The sequence below is a fragment of the Pinus tabuliformis genome, chromosome 1_1 (genome assembly GCF_031772625.1).
Source record: "Pinus tabuliformis cultivar Carrire ecotype Pingquan chromosome 1_1, CPIR1, whole genome shotgun sequence".
In the NCBI taxonomy this organism is placed as follows: Eukaryota; Viridiplantae; Streptophyta; class Pinopsida; order Pinales; family Pinaceae; genus Pinus; species Pinus tabuliformis.
The window spans coordinates 338159904-338183112 of record NC_142297.1 but is presented as its reverse complement, the minus strand read 5'-3'; positions in this window follow the sequence as shown (position 1 = coordinate 338183112).

Below are 23209 nucleotides of genomic sequence, written 5' to 3'. Positions count from 1 at the left end.
ATATAAATTGTTTAATCAAGCTCATCCTAGGATTGAGGTTGAACCCATAGCCAAACTTGGAGATTGATCACTTGGAGGCCACATTTCTCTTCCAAAGATTGAGGGTTTCAAGGGTCCTTTCTCCACGCATTTTCTAGAATTCTTTCTCTTGTAGTGTTTTCTTCTCAAAGATGTACTAAAAGAACCCACGTAAGACTGTGGATGATAAACAATATCAATAATATAAATGGCTGCTAAAAATTGTAGATCTGCAACAAATGATAGAAACAAAACCTGTGAAAGTCCTAATCTATGCCACAATCATAGTTAAACAACAAAAAGAAACAGTAATAACTCAAATAATCCAATGGAAACTTTTTTTTTCCCACCGGAAAAATCTCAATCTTTCATTATATGGTGAAAAATTACATGTAGTATATGTTGTTCTGCATATGCGATTTGAGCCCATATATCTATAATATCTACAAACCATTCCTGTAAATAGCTGTGTCAAAATCAAAAAATCATCACGCAGGATGATGTTATTTCAAATTCAAAAAATCATCACGCAGAATGATGATGTGATAGTGTTGTATATAAACATATTTACACCTCACAGGGTGCTGATCATAAATAAAACTAAATTATCTACATCATCATATATGTTCCACAGTTCTTCAAAAATTCAGTGGCCATGCACCTGATGATAGATTTGATCTATATAAGGCCTGTGGTAGTACTGGTACTGTGAGGTACCCCTCTGTTCCTGGATTATCCACTGTCCTCTTGGCAAGTTCGTGGCTTCCTTGGATAATCTGTTGGCACTTTGGTTATGCTCCCTATAGATATGATGAACAAGAAAGGAATTATATTGAGATTTGAGATGCATTACTTCGTCCAGAATATTTAAGAGTGTGTGAGCGTGACATCTAGTATTCTGATTGATCCAATTTATGATAATATTTGAGTCGCCATATATCTGTAAGTCTCTGCATTCATGATTTAAAGAAAAATGCATAAGATGAGGAAGAGTTATGCGTTCTGCAATGTTGTTCGTTCCTACGCCTAGGCCCATCTTGACTTTGTAATAACGCTGATTTGATAGATATAAAATGAAACCCCCCCCCCTCCCCACATTCGTGTTGTTGAGCAACTCCATCGAAAAATGCCCATGGTGAGGAGTGGTCTATGGGATCGAGGGCAGCTGGTTTACAGAAATGAGGAGGAGTATGTTCATGCAATTCCTGATATGATGCTATGATTTTGGCAATAATGGATTGCCAGCAAATCGGGCCATTTTCAAAGGTCAATTTGTTCCTTTCCAGCCAAATTTCCCAGCAAATGATGAGAGGAAGACATGGGAGGTTAGTTCTTGCATGTGCTTGGTTCCAGGAACCCCATGCTGTTGTGATGTTGTCACCTTCCCATGTTCCCGTGAACCTAATTTCATCAGCCACGTCATTCCATATTTGTTTTGTGGTATTGCAAGAAAGGAAAAGAGGTTTTGTCAATTGAGAGTGTTGTTTGTAGAGTATGCACCAGGTGGGACCATACACGGATCTGTGCATAAGCAAGTCCCCTGTGGAGTCTTTAATTGCCAAATGAGCTTCCACCATCTCTGAGTGATTTTTGGTTGTTTGTTTATAATTAGACATAGGTAACCTTCCTTGGGGGAGTAGTAACCAGATTCGGCCTTTCTCCACATGAGCTCATCTGGGCCTTCCTTGACGCGGACGTGGGATTCACTCAGTGAACTTGTGTAATCCTCCTCGTTGTGATGCCAGATTAGAGGAAAATTTAGCTGCGCTGCTGATTTCCATGATTGTGTGAAAATGGATGAATTCTCATGGTCTGTAATATGGGCGATTACTTTTATGTTCTGTTGATCCAGTAATCGAATAAGCTCACAAGGGAGGTAACATCTTCCCCCTCCACCGGTCTATAGGTCCATTCCAATGCGAGCCCTGGATCCTTCATTGGTTCTCCAAGTAAGATGGCTGCGAATGAGGGGGAGTGAGCATAATATAACTTTCCAAACTGATGAGATGCCTATTCTGTTCCAACCAGGTAGCCGGATCCAATCCATGACTTGTAGGGGCTAGATGTATTTGTGGTATGAGATAGATGTCTAGAGATTTTGCTTTGTGAGCAATGTCCATTCCATTTTTGCAGCCAGAGCATGTGCAAAGGATGATTGATATTTAAGATGCCATCCTCTCCACTTTTAGGCATGGCAATATTATCCCATCTAATCCATGCAAAAACTCGTTTATCCTATCCTCCATTCCAAAGGTATCTGCAACAAATTTTCTTGAGACGAGCTAGAATACCTCTAGGTATCTAGGCTAAAGCCATCCAGAATATAGGTGTAGCCTCCAGGATAGATTTAATAAGCACCCGCCTTCCTACTCTGGATAGAAAGCGATGGATCCAATGAGAAATCCTCTTCTCAAATTTGGAGATCAGCTAAGTCCAATCCGCTATCTTGTGTCCCAAGGGCTTGATCCAGTAACCCAAATATTTGAAACCCTGCTCTAGAGGTCGAGAGTTATATGGGAATCAATGTAAGGCAAGATTGGACTCTTGTGCAGAAGTATATGCCTGGGAAATAGTAGATTTTGAGTGGTTTTCCATCATACCAGTGGTTCTGTAAAAAGTAGCAAGGATCATTTTGAGAGTAATCAAATCTTGAATACTTCCATTCAAGAAGATGAGGACATCATCCACAAATAAGAGATGAGTCAGGTAACACTGATCAGTAATCTTTAAACCTGATAATCTGCCATTCTGCTTTCCATGATAAATGAGTCTGCTCATGCATTCCATAACAAGCAGAGTGAGGAGAGGTGAGAGTGGGCAACCTTGCTTGAGTCCCCTTTCAGCATGGAAAAGAGGAGAGGCAGAGCCATTAATGAGAAAACTATAGGTGGGGGTTGTTATGCAAGCCATTATCCAGTTGGTAAATGAGAGGGGGAAGCCCAGGTGGATAAGAAGCATTTTGATAAAAAGCCAGTTCATCGATAAAAAGCCTTGGCCAGGTCAATTTTGAGGATGATACCTTTTAGTCTGCAGGCACGAATGGAAAGAATGGCTTCTTGAGTAGTGCCAATAGCTTCATGAATCTAGCAGTCTTCAAGGAAAGAAAATTGTTTAGGGAGGATATGCCGAGAAAGGATAGGCCTGATATGATTTGCAATGATTTTTGGAGATGATCTTGTAAAGGCAATTGTAGAGGGAGATGGGCCGGAAATCATCAAAAGAGGTAGGGGAGTCAGATTTTGGGATGAGGGCGATGAAGGTAGAGTTGATAGCATTATACAATCTACTTAATGATCGGCATTCCTCCACAACCTATAGAAGATCCAAGGCCAATAGATCATAAAATTCCAAATAGAATTTGATTGTCCACCCGTCAGGTCCTGGGCTTTTATCCTTTTTGAACCACTTTAATACCCCCTCAAGTTCTTCTAGAGTGACAGGTGAAGAGTCCAGCCACTTGCTTCTTCTCCCCTACAAAATGAGGGAAGAGTCCAACCACTTGTATGATATATGCTAGATTGGCCTCATGGGGAGATCTAAACAGAGTCCGAAAGTGGGAGGTGCCCAGTTTGGAGAGCTTACGGAAATTTTCAGCTTGCTCTCCATCAGGAAGGGGCATTTTCCAAATCGTGTTTGTAGTCTTCCTTCCCTTGGTAAAATTTGGTGTTTTTGTCTCCTGCCTTTAACCAAATGGCTCTGCTCTTCAATCTCCATGATTCTTCCCTCTCCTTGAGTATCTTGTCTTTCTCCTTCTCAAGCTCAATCAACTTGGTCTTCTTTGCTGCTAATGTAAAACCAAGATTCTTGTCATCCAACAATAATTCCAACTCAGCTTCAATGGCTGAAATCTTATAAGCATCCTTAGCCTTCTTCTCCTTAGCCTAGGCCATGGTTAGTTGTTTTAGCTGAGAAAGGTTGTGGCAGAAACCTTCTGTCGATGTTCTGTGATTTTTTATAGGCCGGGTGACCCAAAATTCCTTGACTAAACTTGTATATCCCTCATCTTCGAGCCAGACATGATTGAATTTGAAGGGTGCCTTTGGCTTGGCATCAGGTCCAAGAATCTCTAGGTAAACATGAGAATGATATGATATTCCCCCTGACCCCACCCATTGTCTGTATCTAGCCAAGGTTGCATCCCCTACTCTCCGGTTCCTCCACGTAGGCATAGGCTTGTTCATGGGGATGTCAGCAAGATGGTGCTAGTCTAGAATGTCCTTAAAGAAATCAGACAAGGGGTCAACTTGGATATGTGTTCCCCAAGATTCCCCATATCCCATGGAGAAATTAAGATCACCCCCTATGATAACTTGATCAATAGATGTTGAGTTTAGTCCAAGAAAATACTCCCAGAATTCCTCTCTCTACTAGCATGGGCCATATACATTGATGATCCTCAAGGTTTCTCCTTTCTTAGCCGAGAAGAGATCCATACCTATAAAGCACACTCCTCCCCAGGTGGCAAATACGTTGATGGTCTAGGGATTATATCCGATGGCTAAGCCCCCGGCTCTACCTATGGCATCCAGTGCATGGAAGTGCCATCCAGGTCTGATGGTAAATAGGGTTTGCTCAATAGAATCAGCATTACCCAAACTCTCTTGCAGCATAACGATATTAGTTGGTTCATTCTCAATCAACCTCCGCATGGCTAGTTTTTTGAAGGTACTACCAAAACTCTATAATTAAAGGAGAGGCATTTCATGGTGGAACCCCATTTGGGGTTTGCAATGCTCTAAGAACCCCTTCCATGGTAGATTGCTTGCCAGATGCAACCTCGGTGCCGCCTTTCTGAATGGCCTTTGTCAGGAAAGATTTTCGTCCTTAGGAAGATTGTGCACGGGGTCCAGGGTAGGTTAGCCCCAACCTAATATGCGAGTCAGGACCTGGTATGTTCCTAGAGCGAAGGTTGTAGGAGTGAGACAATACCATGTGGGAAGGGGCTGAAACCCTAGATGAGGATGGGGTCAGTTGGACAGTAAGGGAAGAGGCGGCTATGACGGGCGGAGGGATGGAAATCGTGCAAGTAATGGCAGGAGCAAGAGGTGCAATAAAATCCAATGATGAACCAATGGAAAGTGATAATGAAGATGAGTGAGAGGATAGGGTAGAGAAAGGAGTGGTACCTGTTTTTCACGCCATCTCCACAGTAGCGGCAGCTCTTGCCCGAGTTAGAGGGGGCGAGGGAGGCTTCTAGGTTTCTTCCACATCCTTTGAGCATTCACCCAAGTTATATAGATTTGGGACCAGGATGTTGATTCGGGATGTCGACACAGGAGCTCGAGTTGCCGACACAAGTTCTTTTCCTTTTTGTGGCGGTGGAGAGCCGAGGGGATCAACTAGTTTTGTGAGCAGGGGACATTCCTTGAATACGTACCCTACCTTATGACACCTTCTAAGTATAATGGAACACCCTCGTAATCCTAGATCTGTGTTCTGGTGTAATGCCTCCATTTCAGGCTGATCTTCTCTTCCAGACCCTCCCTCGTGTCCAAGTGAACCAAGATTCTTGCCAACACATGGTTTTTTGTCTGAACATAGGTTTTATCATATTCCAGATACGTCCCAAGGGAATTTCCTATCCTAATAAACACCGCTTCAAACCAAAATTGTAGAGGAAGACCTGGTAATCGCACCCAGATAGGTCTTGCTCCAATTTTCTCCCATTCCGGATCAAATAGTGGTGACCAGCGCTTGAGGAAGACCAGTGCCATCTCTATGTGCTAGTATTTTACAAGAATTAGATCAGTATAGTCTGCCTTTGAAAAATGTAGGGAAAACCAACCCCGAGCCAGGCTCTGAACCTCTGGGAGTTCTTGAAGAATGCCACCCCATCTCTTTCACCCAATTTGTTACCTTGGTTGCTGAGAAAGCCCTTCCTCTCACATGCCCAACAAGTACTTTGTTGGCCTTGTCCACCACCTCACCCATTGGTATGTCTTCACCAAATGTGATGGTAAGGTCCTTTGCCGAGGTCTTCACGCACTTGACCTTTCTCTTCCCTGTTCTTGGCGCCGATGGGTGTTCCGTCAATGGATCTAAGCCCACATCCTTAAGGTGAATTTCCGCTTTTGATTTTATGACTGGAGAGTTGAAACAACCCGAAGGGAGGGTATTAGGGTTTCCAGTAACCGGAGGAGGCGAGCTCAGGGGGGGCGCCAGATTATGGAGAGGGAGAAGATCAAATGCAAGTGATGGAGGCGATATGGCGATGAGAAGATCAAGAGTGCCAAGGGAGAGCGAGGGGCAATCAAGTCCTGAGATTTCCAGAGAGAGAGATCCAAAGTGCAGCGGTGAGGCTGAGGTTCCCGGAAGCGTGATAATCAACGAAGAACCCAGGTAAGGAGAAGCATAACTATCAATGTTAGGGTTAGGGCTACGAATTCCAAATATGGTTTGTCCCTCGAATGGATCCTGGGAATAATCAAGGGCCTCCTCTTCGATATCCATCTCTTCCATTAACGGAAATCGCCACCAAAACCACCAGGAAGATAGTTGACCGTGCGCACAGTAAACGGATGTCAATAGGTTGAAATCGTAGGGTAACAGCTATCACAGGTGCCTGATTTACTAAGTTTAATATTTGTTCTGTCTCTGTGCAGCTCCAGGGATGCACACGTGCCACCTACCCGCCTGCGGCCACGTCAGATCCGAGAACATTCATATCAATTATCGGTCATGAAAAAGAGAATTAAAAGAAGAAAGATTGACACACAGACTGCAACTTTAAAAGAAGCAAAGGATATGAACACCAAATGCAAATGGAAGCACTTACTACTTTTGATTTAGAAGCAGGTAATGAGAAAATCCACGGGGTAGTGTTCCAAGCTTTCACAACACTCTATCCTCACTCTGACATACAATAAAAGAAAAACTTAGAAATCGAACAAAGAAAAATCCATTAAGTTTTCTAGCTAATTACTTCAGATTTACTTCAAATAATTTAAAGTAAGCATCACGAGAATTAACATAAATAAACCACACTACACACTTACCATGTTGTACCACTTGTGATATATTCCTGTTATATCTTGTTTCTTCCATTCTTTGAGATCAAATACATTCATCCCACATGCTCAACCACAAGCATTAGGATCAAAGTTCCTGGCTATGTGCGGATTGGAAAAAATAACGTATTTGTCAAACCAGCGAAATCTTTCTTCACAAGTTTCCATGGAACTATTAACCTTTCCATGAAGATCTACTGACCAAAAGGGCGTCAAATCTTTTTTAACCACAATATCATCATCCCAGAAAAGGATCTTGTCTAGTTTGGGATAAACTTGTGGAAGATAGAAACAAAGATGATTTAGCATCGATAAATATTTTGGATTTATATATTTCAAATTGGAGGAACATGCTGAGAGTGTAGTCGAGTGATCTGCCTTGAAATAATACTCTTTCATAGCCACGGATTCAAGTTGGCAATGCACAGGGAAATAGGAGGAATTTAGCCATTTAAAATCATCAACATTTTCTACATGTATCACAACTTTCCTTGGGGGATTGAGTAAAAACCACATTTTTGTGGCCCCAAAATTTAACTTGTCTGTGACGAGATCAAATACATGTTTCTAAGATTCCTGCAAACAGAAGTAAATCACTTACAATGAGATCCAAATATTAAATGTAAAATGCAACAAAACTGTTGGACTTCCAAACTTTAAAGTATTTTAAATTAATAACACTTCACCTTAGCATTCATGACAGTTGAATTCACAACCATAGATGTAGCCAATACATTGTCAGAAAATAATGCATAGTGATAAAGAGTTGGATCCTCCAACTTTTCCTTTTTAGGAAATTTCACTTTTCAAAGGCAAGCAAGTAATAATCCATGGTCAATCGCATGGACAAACAGTGCAGGCCCTTGGGAACAGTCCTTGTTACGAGCTGACATAAAAATTTACTTTGCTTTTTCAAGGTCCTTACTTGCTCGTCTGCAGACTAAAGCATGGCTTGCAACTTCTTTGTTAGTGTCCCATAGTCATAAAATTGTTCTATAGCGTTGGATAAGACATGACCCATAGCCTTGATCTTCTTAGGTGCACTGAAACATTCATATCAATTATTGGCCATGAAAAAGAGAATGAAAAGAAAAAATATTGACACACAGACTGTAATTTTAAAAGAAACAAGGGATATGAACACCAAATGCAAATGGAAGCACTTACTACTCTTGATTTAGAAGCAGCCAATGTGGAAATTATTACCTTTGAGGTAGATCAAAATCTACATTAGCCTCACCCAATGTACGCTGACATTATTTAATACGAAGCATCAATTCATGGTATAAATCAAGATTATTCCTAGCTTGGGAAATGCTTGAATACACCCTAGCCATGATCAGTTGGTCTCACATCAATCTAACAGTGGAGTCAGATTTCTCGTTCTCATTCTCTAGCCTCCAAATGTTGTATTTTCCTAGGACAGCAGAATCTACCTCCTTGGAACATTTAATTGCTGCATTTTCAAGCTCAACTCATTTTTCTTCATCCTATTGAATCAACTCTGTTGACCTTTTCTCCCTCCTCTTTTGTCTCAATTGTTGTAAGCATTAAACTACTATAAATTAAAGCATACTATGCTAAAATCTAAGAAATATAAAAATTTTCTATTGGAGAAGTAACATTCAAAAAGGATTTTGGAAAATAGTATAACAATTCCCTTTTCCATGAGAACAAAAAGTAGCGATCTAGTGCAACAAAGAATTTTACCCTCTGCAAAACTTTTGTTGGACTTTCTTCAAGCTACAAATGGTCTGCATTACAACAACCATTGTCTTGGGTGTTTGACTAGACATTAACTTACAGTAGGCTACCAACATCATAGATCAGTGAACCAGGAAAAATCAAAACATACCATCAAGAGCATTCTCTTTGACATTTTGATGTTCACTTCCTGTGTCATCCTCTTGAAACCTCGTAAGAAGTTCTTCGTCATTGGAAGTTTTTTTCTGCACCTCGTCATTCATTTTACCCCCCTCATGGCTTTCCTTGCCTTCTTCATTGAAGATCACAACATCTTGTTGTGAATGTAACTTTTATGAGCTGTCTCCAGAAGTCGTTTGCCTTTGCTTGATGTACACCCTTAGAAATAAAGAAGCACCCCTGCTAATGTTAGTTTTCACTTCCTGCTTAATACAACCCCACTCAACCACATATATCATCATCACATAGGTTTACTTACATGTTCAATAGAGAAAATAACCAAAATATTCACCAATCGTACCTCAGAGTTAGTAATATCCCTTTGGTTTACTTCAGAGGGCTTTTCTAATACCCATGAGGAAGATAAATCATTCCGTCCAACAATATTTAAGTTTAGAGTTCCCGAGTCCTCTGTGTTAGCTGTTATGACATCAATCACCTGCCCAGTAAATAAAATTTATTTTCAATTCTCTGCTCAATAGGGGAGAAATCAAATTTAAGATATCCAAATGCCAGGTTTCTTATACTTGCCTCCTTTGGGAAGAGAGAGTCAATGATCTCTATTAAACCCTGCTTTCTCCAGTCATCTGCCTGTTCCTGTGAACCCCACAGATAAATAGATAAGAGTGATTTTAAACATATGACAAAGCTGTAGTATCCTCAATAATTCCTCTCTATTTCAATCCACTCAAGTCGATTAAATTGAATTTGGTTTGGACATAGTGTCTCACTCGGAATTCCTTCTCTGTTGCAGGTTTATATAAAATCATATCTGAATCTATAAAGTTCCTAGCATCTAAGCTCATATATATAATATTATTCTTGAGCTCATTGACATGCCTTCAGCCTTGTATTAGGGCTTTTTTTGTCTCATAGAGAAGTATGAAAGGTTGTAAAAGGTGAAGTATCCTTGGCCCTTGGACATCAATCAAGAGGATTTGAAAAATAGTGTTCATGGTTTTCCATTGGGTAGATGCTTATTGAAGGTAAAGGATCAACCTTTGTGTGTCTCTGAGATTCTGGTATCAAAGGAAAGGGGGTTCATGACAAATAAAGATCATTTCAAGGATCTTGAAATATGAAACACAATGTTCTAAAATCTCATTTAAATAGGTATGACTTTTATTGGTGTCTAAGCTAAATGCATCTCAACATTTCTTCTCATATCAACTCATTGAGGCAATCAAGACACACACGTGGGTTTAGCCTAGAGCCATCACTATTTATAGGATTTTTACATCTTGGGTTTAAAAAACCTTTATATACTCTAATTAGTAATTTCTAGTACCCATGCTCGGTGGATGCTACACATTATTTTTCATAGCTTCCAAATTTGCATTCCATCAGTTGAAGCTAGGATAGAATCAGTCTTAGTCAAAGAAGTCTATTTTATTTGATGTATTGAAACTGAATTTAATTTACTCTGGTTTCAATAACCATCAAATCTTCCAAAGGTAGAAATTCGATAATAGAACTGGAGTCGGATAGATACTTATCACTGCCAGAAATGGATACAATCGAAAGTTCTTTCCCAAGGCTTGGCGGGTCGACGGGCTCCATTTATTTTTTTTCCCCCTTCCCCAGATTTATCAATGGCCTTTTCTACAGCAGACTCAGAGGGGGTTTTGTTGCCTGTGCTAGGGAAAATGTATGATTCCGAAGGGTATGTCCAACAACCAAAGCTTTTTCATTAGTTACTCAAGTATAGAATTTCTGGAATAGGTCTATCAACATTTTTCACTCCCTTGGAGGAGAAGGCGACAACCTATAGAGAGAGGGGCATTTTTTGGGTGACGATGGAAAGGAAAAGCCTTGTTTGAACCTTATGTGGGTCTGGGGTTCCATAGTGAAATCAAGGAGCTACAAAAGTTCCAGTTAGGTGTCTCGTTCCCTGCACAAAACCACAACAATGCCCTGCCTCTATCAAACTGGAAGGTAAAAATAGGATAATTGTAGCAAAACGTTGGTCTCCATCGTTGAAACCTCCTCTAGAAATAAAAAATTCATGGTTTGAACAAAATTGTTGAAACCTTCTCCAGATTTCAAAAATCCAGGGTATGGACAAAATTGCATCGCCCATTGTTCTTATTCCATTCTTCAAAGCTCCTTGAGGGTTTGAACAAAAATGGCATCGCCCACCTCGAAATTTTATTTGGTGACTGGTACGCGGGAGACAAAATGTCTTAAATAAAGTTATTAAAATGCCATGGTATGTTTTAATAAGCTCTTATGAAAAAAATATATATATCTTCTAATGCCTCTCAATGTCTTCCATGGGGAATTTTGATTATGATAAATTTAATAAATAAAATGAAACCTTAAGATGAATTCATGTAGTAGTGATTCAATGGAACGAAATCATTTTTAAATGCTTTGGAAACTTTTTTTCACAACGTTTTTAGAAATATTTTTTTTTCTAGACAGTTTCACCTTTTTCAAAGGGGGAAGAGGCGATAGTCTATTGTAGTAGTTATTCAATAAAATGGAATCATTCTTAAATTTTTGGAAACCTTTTTCCATGATGTTTTTAGACATTTACACTTTTTCTAAAAAGTTTCACCACTTTCAAAGGGGCAAGAGGCGATAGTCTCTTGTTGCTCTTTCACAAAAGGTGTCATGTCACTCCTTGTCAAAGGGACTATTGTGACACGCTTCAAAATGTCATATTCTGCCATGGTTTGAGTCCAGATTTTAAGCCAGTGAGGTGGAAGGGTCTGTAAGCTTGTTTAGGTGTACAGTTAAAAATGAACATTTCACTGTCATTCTCATCTTCAAATAAAAGCTCATGGAAGAGCTCAGTCTTCTCTTTTTATCAATATAATAAATAGTTTACATATGGAAGAGGGTATATCTTGGCTACAAACATGGGCTATAAAGTTTGGGGCGGCATGGGACAACATAAGAAGGTCTGTTGACAAATGTAGATCCTCCCAATCTACCCCCAAGAATAGACCTCGGTGCAAAATGGCTACATGAATCTTCAAAGGAAATTTAGGATAAATATTGTGCTCACAAGATGAAGTTTCATGAACAAGATATGGGAAAGGATATTGTTGGGACGTTTAAGAAGAATTTAAAGCAAGATATGTAAGCTTAGAAACCCCAAGAAGAAACCAAAGATAAACATATGAGCTCTAACCCTCGTCCCGAGTCATCCAATGCTAATACATAACAAAAAGTCTGTTATTGGTGTTGGTGGATAAAGAACAAAAGGAGAGGGATGCTAATGATAGGGAAGGGAGAGTGAAGATGAGATAGATGAGATCGATGTTTCCCCTAGACAACACCATTTCCCCTATCCCCAAAGTCCGTTTCCTCTTCTTAATGAAAGGAATATTACATTAGATATATAAATAATTATAAGCCATGCATTTTGACGCCGTTGTACATTCTTTTTTATTAATGAAAAATCTTCGACTTACAAAAACAATAACATAGTATACTCACACACAATGCAATAAGCAAGCCCCCATCAATGTTATGCACTACTTTAAATGGGTTTAATAGCCTTGGAGGGCTCTAACAATGATAGTTGAATGTATATGATGTTAACTAATTTAACCAATAAAATATGCCTTCGACAATGGTTACTAGACTTACACTCCATTTACTGCATTAAACAATCAAGTGAGGCTTTAATAATTGTAACCAAACATACAAGTCATTGAACAAGTTAACCAACCTAACACAACTTTAATAGTGATAACCAAAATGTACATGTTACTAATCAATTGACCATTGTGTCATGCCTCTAACATGTGCAATTGAACATAAATGTTGTTGATGGGGTTGACCTATCTAACATATCTCCCACAATTGTAATCAAACATGCATGTTGATTTGGTTAATATCCTAGATAATGTTAATCAAAAACACATATTAATATCCAACGTAACATGTCACTAATAGTGACAATGGAATGTGCATGTCAATGGCTAAGCTAATTGACCTTATATGTTGTTCATTGAGATGATTAACACATAGCTCACTAAGCTGACCAAGTTGACAAACCATTTTTTTGTCATTGAACTAACATGCCTTTAATAAACACAACTAAATGTACATGATGTTACACCAATAAACTGTCATGACATGCCTTTAACATTAGTAACAAAGTGTGCAAGTTCCGGTTTGGGAAAACCAAACTAATATACCTATGATAATCATAATTGAACATACATGTTTGTTGTGATCAACCCTTCAAGTTTTCCCTTGCTTCTATACAAAATTAAGCATTCCATGCAACTCTCACAGTAACTTTGATACATATACAAATTAAGTTTGTATTTACATGTTTGATTTGTGTTAAAGTGTTTCCTCTTTAAAGGTCATAGGATTTGATCTAATGGAAATTAAGGTATGTACACATCCATAGATTAAATAGTTAAATCATTGAATGGAGGGAATCCCTTGTCTCACAAACAAGGGGGTCTCATATGTCAACTTGGCAGCTACCTGCATTATAACTTAATATTAAATAATATTCTTATTTTTTCAATTAATATGAATGCTTCTAATATTTAATATATTGTTAAATAGATTACCCCTTGAATAATTAGTGAAGTATGTAATATTGGATGAGAGAGTTGTAAGGCTGAAATTTTGGCTACCACGGGTTAAGTTTGGTGTTTGTATTATGTCAATGCAAAATTAGAGTTCACACCTCTCCAGGAATCAATCAAAATCATTTACACATTCCAATCAAAGGCATTCAATAGATGGTTAAAGAAGTGGTTGGGAGGAGTTCACTGTCATATCCATCCAAGGGTTTCCAAACTAGAGAAACAAGGGCATGTGTTTGATTTATGGGCTAACGTTTGAAAGATTGCTACAAGGAGAGGAGTTGGTGGGAGTCCTTATTATGAAAAGGCCCTGCACCTCTTCGTTTATTTCTTAAGGTAGGTTTGAAATAAGTGATTATAGATATATGATACATATAATATGCAAACCACTCATAACACAACAACATTGAACATTTGCATGAGACATAACTTAATTTATTTTCAATATATTTTTGCTTTAAAAAAGGCAAGATATGCTACCATGATGTAATACAATGATTCACGAATATTTGGCACCAAAAAAGTGACTTGGACCACAGATGTTATGTATGATGACAATCATCCACTATAAGCTATGATTATTAGCCACTCTGACACCCCTCATTTATGGTCACCCATTGAACATGCTAATGAAATTTGAGATCATTGGACATGGTTAACACAATCTAGTATGGTGTGAGGGCCTTGCCTACAATGCAAGCTTTCTAACACCCTTTACAACAAAATTGCTTCACAAAAGGCATTTGACATTCATTCATAATTTTGCCTTTGTATATGAGAAAGAAACTAAATGTTACTTCTCCCTTATCCAAGATAATGCTCTTGATTACAAATTGAACAATGTATCATGACATTGCCTTTCTCTATTTGTGTGAACTTGCTCAATTAGCATCTAGATACCTTCTGAGACAAAACTCAATGTATGTGTTGTATTTGGTATTGTGTCAATTATTCAATTTTTTATGTCCTAATATTGTGTTAATGGCCTTCCAATGCATGGTTAGTCTTGAATTAGAATTTTTACATGGAAAATCCCAATTTTACAATTTTGGCAATCAAAGGCACAATGTTGGGACAATATGTATCCATCTTGGTGGACAATGGGGCAAACAAAATTTTTATTAATGCACAATCGGTGGGGTGTAGAGGCATTTATAGATTGATATATATCGTGAACAACGTGGACGAGAGAGGATTCCCATGCTTCACCTCAGTTGTCTTCATGATTTTTGGTTTGATATGTTGAGGATATGGTTGATGGTTTGATATTGAAGTCAAAATCCTTCCTTGAACCTTTATCCAAAGAGGTGCCTCCTAAAGTATCTCCAATAATATCCTATGAAGAGTCATAGAATTTAACCTAGAATTATGTCCCACCCTGATCATCTAATAATTAATTGAAATAGCACTAAACCCCAATTTAGGGATTGGGTGAATCATATGTTGGGACTATGCTAGTGGGAACCCTAAATAAATGACTTGAAAACCCCTTGATTTTCTACCTTGATGTCATTCATCTCCCAAATTTCTTGTTGGATACACAAGTCCTAGAAAACATGACAAGGAAGATGAAAGGGAGTTGACAAGGGCATTAGGTTGTCCTAGAACATCATAAAGTGCATCCAAATGGATGAAAATGGAGTGGGAATTAAGGTCATAAAGTATACTAGAGTGTTAGACAAATAGGGTGCATCAAAATATTTTTGGAGTGTCCCAAAGGGCAATATACAATTCTTATCTCCTCTAAAATACAATATACATTTATTGTGGTGATAGTAACCACAAGATTCTTAGAAATAGTGGTATAGTGTTTGGTCATGAATGAATATGTGGAAAATAAATCTAAAGTTTTCGTTTCACTCGCATAAAATAGTTCATGGGGCTAAATCAAAATTTCAAGGGACATGTCAAGGATCTCTGGTAAAATGGGGTTAGTAGCCAAAGGATACCTTTCAAATAATTTAAGGCAAGTAGGGAATATTTATAGGAGGCCAACTCAAGAAACCATAAGCAAGAAAAGGGGGAAAGTATCTAACAAATATGGTTAGAGTAGGCATCAAAATCCCATCCTTGAATGAAATGGTGGTTTACACAGGGCTCATGAGAGAATATGGGATGGAGGGTGGATTGCACGGTCAGAAAATGAGAGAAGGGTTTTATCTACTAAAGGAATATGGGATGGAGGTTATGTCTAAGTTCAGGGAGGCCTTTAGCTTTTCTGACAAGGAAGGAGGTGGATGTATCACAACAAAGGAGCTTGGGATAGTAATGCATTCGTTGGGTCGAACCCCCGATGTATATTGGAAGTGGTCCAAATGTTTTATATTCAATAATCTAGTGCCAAATACAACAAAAGTGTAGGTATAATTTTCCTGTAAATGGAACATATTAAATACACCATTCCAAATTGATTTTACTATGGAGAATCAAAGAAATAGATGATTTTGGTCATCCATCACCTCCATATAGAGTAAACAACAACCAGGCCCACTCTATCCTTTACGACACATATTGTGCCATGCCAAGATGAAGCTGAAATGATACATTTACTCATATTCTTAGGCAGAGCAAAAATATGAAGCCAGTATACAGAGATGCTCTAAAGCACTCCTAGAACTAGAGTCAACTTGCCTCCTAGTGAGAGCCTCTTATGTGCCCATGATAAAAGTATACAACGGATTTTCTCTATAATTAATCTCCAATCCTTAATTCCATAGCAATTAGGTTGGAGCATAAATCTAAGATATTTAAGATCTGCATCCAATGCAGTGGAGATAATACCAAAAATATGATAAATCTCCAGTACCAATGCATCATCTGGGTAAGAATAAATCATATGATATTTAATATTGTTCATAAGGAGTCCAAAGACCGATCAAAAGAGGTCAATCTACCAAATAGTAACACATCATAGACAAAAATCAAAGGAGTAACTGTGACCTGTCTACCTACACACATGCAACCAAAATTACATTTAATCCATCTACCTCCACAGATGCAACCAAAATTACCGCCCTTGTGAATTTTGTGACTAATTCTTCAAAAAGCCAATCTTTGATCGTCAACATCTTCTTCCCACAAAAGTTTTCATAGATATTTTGAGGTAGGCATATTTTCTACTAACGAATATTCTGTAATTTGCCTCCACCATCCTTGTAGAAATTATGGTGTAGAGTTGCAACTAGTCATGAATTTTTAATCAAAATCATAAGACACAAGCCTACTCTACTGCTCTCTAGAAGTTAATTCACAATTTAGAACCAAAATTTCATACATGAAATAAGGAATAACACACATGCACACAAAATTTTTCCTAAGGAAAACAATATGCTAAAAACCCCAATGTGTGTTTGCACTAATATGATCAATAGAAATGTATTGCAATTTATTTTCTCAACTGAGCACAACCTACAAGTGAATAACCTGTCTCTCTACTCACTTAGAAGCTCTAAGATAGACTTAGTAAATTTCGACCTCTGCTTGAGCACATATTTCCTTGCGCAATTCCTTGAGAAATTAGGCCCCTATTATTTAGTAATTTTTACAAATTGGATTGTGAAATTCCCAAGGTTGATCATCTGACTGTATGTAACACCTGTACACTCAAGGCTAGTCTACATTTGATGTTACACTGCCTTGGAATCTCCACCATAGCTGGGAACTCGAATTCTCCTTGCATTAGCTATTTTAGGTTGATTGATTAGTTAATTGTATGATCATTAAGTTTGATTGAAGTCCCACTGCACAATTGGCCTTCCACTAGTTCCTCAAGCAGTTGGAACTAGTTTAACTAAAAATAACTTGAGATAACTAACTTTGATTGCTACAAATTAACAATTATACATGCTTAACAGAACTATAACTCCTCCAACTCGAATTTACTGTGTAAACTAGGTGACACAAGCCATGTCTCACAAGTTAACTGCATCCCAACTATCTGTTGATGTGGAAATTCAATTTTTCTCAATTTAATCAAGGAAAAACCAAATTGAAAATTTCTTGCTACATTTTTTAAGACTTCCTCTCTGTAAGAAAGGGATTATCAACCACCCGTATCCTGCACCTAAGGAATTCGAACTTCCCTCTCGACAAATATTTTGTCAAAATGTTGACATCGCACTCATCTATCAGAATGGAGTGTAGCAACATCATCTGCCTCTAGACATAGTGTCGTAAATGGTGGTATTGAATATCTATATGCTTGGATTGATCACAAAATATAAGATTCTCAGAGAGATTGATGCAACTCTGATTATCACAATTGGATCCATCATCTGACCAAATAGTCCAACAAGTATTTTTCTCATCCATATCGCTTCACATGTTTCTTGACTTGTAGCCATGTATTATGCTTCTGTCTAGTTGAGCACCACAGATCTTTGCTTCTTGTTGTACCAAGAAACAACTACAAACCCAATACTAAAAATTACACTTGATGTACTCTTTCTTTCTAACGGACTTCTTGCCCAACTTGCATCTGTGAAGCCGCACAACTTCACTCCCTCTGCTCATCTATACCATAGGTCAAACTGGGTAGTGCTTTTGAGGTATCGTAAAATATGCTTAGTTGCCTTCCAAAATAGTTTGGTTGACCTAACCATAGCGTGTCTTAGCTCGTTGACTGCACATCACATGTCTGGTCATGTGTTCACAAGATACATGAGTGGACCCACTAGCTATCAATAAATGGTAGCATCCACTTCACCTGAAGTGGAATCCTCCTTCCTTTAGTTGTTTGTTAGAGGTGTTTCCTTGGGTTTACAACTCTCCATGCAGAACCTCTGCAGTATCTCATTTTCATACTTGCCTTGAGAGAAAAATAATTACCCATCACCTTGACATACTTCCAACTTGAGAAAGTAGTGCAAGAGACCCATGTCCCTCATTTAAAATTCCCTTGCAAGGTCCTTCTTGCAAGATATGATCAATGTCTCATCACTAGTTAAAATAAAATTATCAACATATAAGACAATAATAAGAAATTTACCTTCTATCCATACGTGATGAGGTTTACATCTGATTCACTTATGGTGAAACCCAAACCAATGAGATAACTATTGATCTTGGTGTACCAAGCATGAGGTCATTGCTTGAGGTCATACAGTGCTCACTTGAGTTTGCACACATGATACTCTCGAATTTCTCAAAACCTTTTTGTTACTCTATGTACACCTCCTCCTTAATAACCCCATTCAAAAATGTTTTTTTTACACCCATCTGGTGGATATTCCACCCCATCTGTGCAGCGAGATGAAGAATTGATCCAATGGATGAGTACCTTACTACAAGAGAAAATGTCTCCTCATAGTTAATTCCCTCAACTTGAGAGTACCCCTTGGCCACAAATATGGCCTTATACTTCCATATTCTTTCGTTTGTTGACTACTTCACCTTGAAGATCCATCTCAAACCCACTATTGATTTATATGTTGTTCTTGGGAGCCTTTCCCAAACACTGTTCTTTGTAATGGATTCATATTCCTCCACCATTGCATCAACCCATACAGGTTTCTCTATTTCTTCCTCAAAATAGGATGGCTCAATCTCTATAAGCTCAGTCATAAGAGCCATGTCGCCAGTGTAACTCTCCGATGACCTCCTTTGCTTACACAAATTTGAAGGATATCCCACATTCTCCCTCGCATCTTGCACAAGTCTATCAACTTCCTTAGTTCTTTTTCTGCCTTCTTTGGAAGTTTTTGTTTAGTGAATGTCTCCACTCTCTACTCCACAATTTGTGGTTGCTCTACAACTTCTTGAGGTTCCTCTATTTGAGCTAAAATCTCATCTTTTAGTGGCATCTAAAGCTCCCTCTGAAGAGAGCACCACATAGATTTCTCGTCATCAAAATTTACATCCTTTCACATAACTATCATTATGAGTGATGGCAAGTACACATGGTAGTTGTGGGGAGTTTTTGTGTAACCCACAAATACCTCGAATTTTGTTGTTGACTAGAGCTTCTTCCTTGATTCTTTGGAGACATGGCAATAAACAGAGGCTCCAAAAATCTTGAAATGCGACACATCCAGCTTTCTTCCTGAGAAAGCCTCCTCTAATGTAATATCATGCCAAGAATTTGATGATAACTTCAGTTTTGCAAACAAACTGTTGTAATGCATGCCTCACCCTACAAATGTAGTGGTAGGCCTTGGTCATGCAATATCACCCTTCTTGCTCCCAAAATGCTATGGATATTTCTCTCAACCACCCGAGTCTGATGTGGGTTGTGGGTTGTTGTCAATTCTCATTGAATGCATTCTTTCACACATAAATTTTTAAATTCATTCAACACATCCTCACCTCCATTATTGCTCCAGAGAGCCTTCACCTTTTTGTTGGTTTCTTTCTCAAACAGTGCCTTGAATTCTATGAACTTGGAGAATGTCCCATCTTTCTTCCGCATGGAGAGATCCAACACTTATGTGAGAAGTCATTAATAAAAAGGAAAAAATATTGGTGTTGGGTAGTGGAGGCTATAAAGAAAGGCCCACAAACATCAAACTGGATCCTTTCTTGGACTGCATGTGCTTTGTTGTCCTGATCATGAAATTTGGATTTTATGTACTTCCCCAAGGTACATCCTTTGCATACATCCTGCTGCTCAAGTGCTCCTTTAGGGAGGCTAGTGGATATTTATTGTATACTATTCAAGGTGCCATGATGCAAATGGCCAAGGATTATGTGCTAAAGTTCACCTACATCATGGCCCTGCACTTTCTCTTCCTTAGTTTTTAATCTAACACAATCTTCCACATCTAACTTATATAGATTATTCACACAAACCTCGATCTTCTTCACCTGTCTTGTGGCTATGTGTCTCAGGAATGTTTTTCCTTTGTTGAAGATCATCTCATAACCACGGTCTTCGAAAGATACAATAGAGGTGATATTTTTCTTTATGCCTACAACAAACATGACATCCTTGAGCCTGAGAGGGGAGCCTGACTCCCTCTGAAAATTGATTGTACCAATACTGGTCATGTTGTACCTTCTGTCGTCCCCTTGCTTGATGTACATATGGAGATCTTTCTCCTCCAAGTCACTGAAAAGTCTCTACACCCTGTCATGTGGAACAATGCACCTGAGTCCTAGTACCACACGCTCCCCATCACTATGTTGGACATGCATGCGATAAGGGTAAAGTCAATGTCGAACTATTAATCCAAGGCTTCACCCACTACTCCTCCTAAGGTCTTCTCACTTACCTCTTTATATGGGCACTTCGTGGCATAGTGGTTGTATTCGTGACAATGGAAGGATTTAATTTTTGACAAATCTTTCTTCTTTATCCCTTGGTTGGATTCTGGTTTGGTTTTAGATTTCGTCCTCTTTTCCCTTCTTTCCCTTTCCAACCAATGCAATGTTTTCTTCATCCTTGCCCTTGGATGAGGTCCCATCTCTAGTATTCCGCCTTATTTCCTCTTGTACCAAATCATACCATAAGTGTTCCCAATTTGGTAGTTTCTCCCTCCCGTTCACTTAATCTTGATAGGTATGCCAACTCTTGGGAAGGCCTAGAAGGGATATTCTTACCAAGTCATCGTTTGAAAGAGTAACACCAACTCCTGCAAGCTCATCATGAACTTGTGTGAACCTCCTCAGATATTGTAGGGTAAAGTCATTCTTCTACATCTTGATATTTCAAAGTTTATCCTTGAGCACCAACATTTTATGGTCACTACTATTCTAGAACAGATTTGTGATTGCCTACCACATTCCATAAGGATTTTCTTTCCCATGGAGATTGCTAACAATGTGGTCTCGTACTCCCTCCAATATTATTATCCACACCTTGGCTACAACTTTCTTCAAATGAGCAAGGTTTTGGGCATTAGATTCTGCTGGTTTTGTAACATCTCTCTTGATGTATTCTAGCAATGTAGAAATTTCACCTGTAGAACAAACCGATATATGCAATGTCCTAAAGCATAATACTTTTTCTACTTCTACAAAACATTAAGTGGAAGCATAATCGAATTCATGAGCAACATCAAGTAGAAACATGCATAACTGATCAAGAGAAATAATCACACATAACACAAGATATATCTAGGGGAAATCACCAACATAAAACCCCAACAATGTATTATCAATCAAGTGTAGATCCTCAACAACATACAAAAAGAATCAGCTCAATATCTATCCTGCTCTCTCTATAGTCAGAAGATATTGATGATCTTCAATCCGAGGATGAAAATCATGGACTACCGAGACCTCATTATATATGCCACAAGTCCTCCAATCTCATATAATATGTATTTATCGTGAAATAGATCCTTCTCCATGAAAGGAATACTTACTAGAAATATCCAAGCATCTGATAGTACACTATCCCTCATTTGATCTCAACTGGGTCTCTGACAGAACTAACATGCAACAGTTATCCATGAGTGAATCCTCAGTTATCTAAAATAATAGTTGTCACATGCATGCAAGCATTAACAAACCATATTTTACTATTTTAACGACTTGTTAAAATAATCTAACTAGACTTGACTAGTTAGAACTAAGTCAACTGATTCTCTCATTATAGAACTCATACTTATTACCTCAATCAGTGGGAAAACTCATGTGTGTGCTCACAAACACTTCAAATTCGAATTTCCTTAACTAATTAACTCAACTGAATTAATTGATTAATATTTCCAACTGCTGTTAAGACCAAAATTAATTTTACTTCCTATAGATAGACTAGGGACTACTATAAATAGGAAGGGACCCATAAATGCTATTTTTATAACTTTCTATTTTTAGCAGTTTCACCTCTCACCCAATGTGGCCAATGACCTCACTGGCCAAACTACTATTTTTAGACACGCATTTTTAGACATGATATTTTTAGCAGGTCTATTTTTAGCACATTCTAAATTTAACATTTCTTGTTGCCCATTTTTCAACACTCCCTCTCAACAAGAAAGGCTTTCTCTCGAACCAGATCCTGTAACTCTGGAATGTTCTGCATGTAACACATCTACCCGGTCCACTTGCTCCAACAACACTTGGAACAAAAACACTCCCAATTGACCACTCTGTTGGGCTAAGAACATACTTTGATGCTGATGCTCTACCTGTTACTGACAAGTGCTCCCTCTCTAACATCTGTGCTACTGCAACATCTCCATGCATCTCACACCATTGCACACCTCTCTGTGCCACCTAGCACTGTGCAAAACACTTGTGCCTCTCGCATTGCTGCAGCTTGCTAGCTATGCGTTGTCCTAGGATTCTCTACACTCGCACTTTCGATTTGTCAACCTTCTTCCCATCATTGGAAGAACTGGATTCAGAAAGAGAAACCTTCCCCTTCCCCTTCTTCGCCTTACACGCTAAGGCACAGTTCTCGTCATCATGTATGGATGAAGAACTGCCTCCGGTGCTCCGTCTAATCTCCTCCTGCATCAAATCTGACCATAGTTGTTCCCAATATGGCAGTTTCTCCCTTCCATTCACCGAGTCTTGGTAGCTATGCCAGTTCTTAGGAAGGCCAAGGAGTGCTAGACTCACCATATCCTCATCCGTCGTCTCGGCCCCTACACTGGCAAGCTCATCCCTACATGTGATGAGCTTGGTCAAATGCATAGAGATCGTCTCATCCCTTTCACACTTGATCTTTCGAAGTTTGTCCTTTAGTGCTAGCTTCCTCTAATCACTACTATTCTGATATAAATATTTCAATATTTTCCACATTACATGCAG